We start from the raw sequence: 3730 nt of genomic DNA on the forward strand, positions 1-3730 counted from the left end.
GGGGATGAAATTTTTTAAAGTAACAACTACGTTACAAAAATTATTCTGAGCATAGAAATATGTTTGACCTATTTAGTAGAGCATATCCTGTAAGTTTCACAACAATCAGAGCAGAACTTCCGGTTTTATAGTCTTTGAAAATTGTCTATGGGAGTTCTATGTTAATTTGAAATCACGCATGACATTTTTTCTCCTAAAGTAATGACAATTTTCTTGTGAAATTTTAAGTTTAGAATGACCTTGATAATGTTCCTACCTGAAAATACTCGGAAAATGAAAATCAGGAAAATTAGGGGTTTTAAAGGGCAAACATTAAAAACAGACCTTTGCCTGTAACTTTTTTATTTCTCAATAAATTTTCAAACAGTTTTCAGATTTGACCTTAGCATAAAGAGGACAGTTTCAAAAATATGGTCCGTGGGGTCACTTTTTGACCCCTTAAAGGACTTTTAGAGACCTGAAATTTTGAATGTTTAAGTATTTTCAAAAATAATTTTGCAAGAGTTATCGCCCTTTGCAAAACTGTTTGGAGTCTAATATGCTCTCTATGTATCAATTTTGGTATGGATATGTAGAGTACTTCCGGTTTTATAAGTACCTTAAAATTGCCTATGGAGATTTCTATGTTAAATTTGAAATCATATGATGTCCATTTTTTTCAAAGGGAAGCAAGCACGTCTCATAAAATTTCACATGAAAAACTACTATAGCATTGCCCTTTGGTGCTTAGGTCATGAAAATAAAATTTCTTAAAATAAAAGGGATTTTAGGGGTCAGTACAGAAATTAGTTTTTTGTTATTATTTTTTTATTTGTCCATAGATCTTCAAATTGATTTCGGTTTTGAGTTAAGCATAAAAAGAGCAATTTGAAAATTATGGGCCGTGGGGTCACTTTTAAACCCCTTAAAGGACTTTTAGAGACCTGGAATTTTGTATTTTAATCCTTTTTCAAAAATAATTTTGCAAGAGTTATCTCCCTTTGACAAACTGTTTGGAGTCTAATATGCTCTCTGTGTTTCAATTTTGGTATGGATATGTAGAGTACTTCCGGTTTTATAAGTACCTTAAAATTGCATATGGAGATTTCTATGTTAAATTTGAAATCATTTAATGTCCATTATTTTCAATGGGAAGCAAGCAAGTCTCATGATATTTCACATAAATAATGTCTTTAGCATTGACTTTCGATATTTAGATCATAAAAATAAAATTTCCTAAAATAAAAGGGATTTTAGGGGTCAGTACATAAATTAGTTTTTTGTATATTGCTTTTTTATTTGTCCATAGATCTTCAAACTGATTTCTATTTTGAGTTAAGAATTAAAAGGGCAATTGAAAAATTATGGTCCGTGGGGTCACATTTTGACCCCTTAAGGGACTTTTAGAGACCTGAAATTTTGTATTTTAATGTATTTTCAAAAATAATTTTGCAAGAGTTATCTCCCTTTGGCAAACTGTTTGGAGTCTAATATGCTCTCTATGTTTCAATTTTGGTATGCATATGAGGTGTACTTCCGGTTTTATAAGTACCCAGGTAGCACAACAACGTTATTAAAACGTTATCAAAACGTTTTCAAAATGTTATAAAAACATTTTCTAAAACGTTATTACAACGTTATTTTGTATGGTTTTTTAAACGTTATCATAACGTTTTTCAAAAACATTGTCCTGCAATGTTTGGAAAACATTTTTGAAAACGTTTTCAAAACATTTTTAAAATCGTTTTCAGAACATTTCTTACATGTTTTAAAGGATTTTAAAAAATTTACAACAAAAAAAGTATTGTACTTCCTATGGTTTTAATTGGTTTAAACTCTTTCACAAATATAATCCATGAACTCTTTTTTACATCCACACAGTCAATAACAGTCTTCTTAACAGGGAAGATTTGTCACAATTGAAATAAGAAAAAAAAATCACAATATCCTTCTTCCTTTGGAAATCATCTGTTTGGCACTTGGACTTCTTTGTTTTCTTCTGAAAAACAAAGATATAGAGAATAATTTTAGAAGATTTAAAAACTATACATAGTCATAAATACAAGAAAAGTGTGTATGTTTTTGGCAACAGTTCTATAAAATATATACTAAATAAACATGATAAATCTATCTCCGTTATGCATTCGTGTCAGGAAATTTCACACATACCTTTAAAATTAATACCCCGGTAAATCCCTCAAAGATGGTGTGTAGCAAACCTCATATTTTTCCAATTCCTCTCATAACATGTAATATTTAGTCTTTGCAAACAGCCGCTGTAAAATGAAAAATGATATTCATTTTGAGAATTGTAAATTGAAAAATATATACATGACACTGTATATAAATACAAATCATTTTACATTTCCAAAGAAGTATTAAACCAACTCGTTAAGCCCCCCCCCCCCCCCCCCTTCCACACAAACACGCAAACTCAACCTACTCGATCTATTTAAATCATGTTTTGAAGCTTTCAATTTGAAAATCTATCTCTAAGCCTGGGGTGATTATGCTAAAGTACACATTAATAAAGAAAATTCACACTAGACACAAGACATAATACATATGTAAAATAAATGCACAATCATGATAAACTTCAATGATCAGTTTACTTCAAAAACAACTAATTAACCGCCCTCAAATATCCAAGATATATACAATCATTTACCATTGTTTACAAGGAATGATTCAGGCTTATACAAACACATGCAGCTATAATACTATTTCTTAATACATGTATACACGATGAATACAACTTTAAATTCAACATACCATACGGTGATGTAAAATATTCCCTAAATCCTGCTCTTTGTCTCTCAAAAATGCTGCCCGGTTTTTCAAAATCTTGATAAGTTGACCTATATAGATCACGTGGAAATAGTTTGCAGCAAGGAGCGGTTTCATCAGCGCTGACCACGGCATCCCGCTGTGTCAATCAATTAACTTTTGATGAACGCGTTATCCAGGAGGAAACAACACAAGTGAATAAATGCACTGCATTACTTCGTTGAACTACATCACATCTTAGAAAAAATACTTTAAAATGGCTTTTTATACATTTTTCACAATCATTATTTTTTTTAGGAAATCTATGTGGCATATAAAACAATCAAAAAAGAACTGAATTAAAAACATTTTTGTTTAATTTTTTTCCTTTAAAAGGATTAAATTAAATGCTTTAAAAGATATCACCTAGTATTAATAACAAACAAACAAAAAAGTAAATACATGTACTAAATGTATATTTTTTAAGAATTGAAATATATAGAGATATTTGTTGTTTCTATAACGTTTTAACAACGTTTTCCAAACATTTTAAGACAATGTTATATTCATGTTTTCTGGTATCATTTGTAATCGGAATTTATAATAAATTTCATTCAATTTAAAAATAAATATTCTTAAAATTTGAGTCAACGTACACAGCACACTGTGTATATTCTTAATATCATATTATGAGTTTTTAGAGTAGTTTTTCTCAAACAATGGAATATGAAAACATTTTTTATAATGCTTTTTAAGCAATAAAAAAAAAATTCTTATTATAATTATAAAAATGTTATGCAAAAATGTTTTCTAAAAACTTCCTTCCAACCAGTATTAAACGTTATGAAAAACATTTTTAAAATGTTTTTGAGAAACGTTTTCTAAAAACGTCATTATAACCTAGATAAAACGTTATAAAAACATTTTTCAAACGTTTTGTCAAAAACGTTTTGGAATAACATCCTTACAACCGGAATATAATGTT

General features: G+C 29.0%; 1 long non-coding RNA gene across 1 annotated transcript; it reads right to left on the reverse strand.

Annotated features, from left to right (window-relative positions):
* Positions 1 to 1536: 1536 nt before the first annotated feature.
* Positions 1537 to 2939, reverse strand: LOC134264922 (uncharacterized). Its single transcript, XR_009991645.1, has 3 exons — positions 2752 to 2939; positions 2149 to 2255; positions 1537 to 1978 (listed from the first exon to the last, which is right to left on the reverse strand). It is a non-coding gene; the product is annotated as an uncharacterized LOC134264922 (long non-coding RNA).
* Between the last annotated feature and the right edge of the window lie 791 nt (positions 2940 to 3730).

Source organism: Saccostrea cucullata, unplaced genomic scaffold (genome assembly GCF_032062105.1).
Source record: "Saccostrea cucullata isolate Sc308-1 unplaced genomic scaffold, CSIRO_AGI_Scuc_v1 ctg10905, whole genome shotgun sequence".
Lineage (NCBI taxonomy): Eukaryota > Metazoa > Mollusca > Bivalvia > Ostreida > Ostreidae > Saccostrea > Saccostrea cuccullata.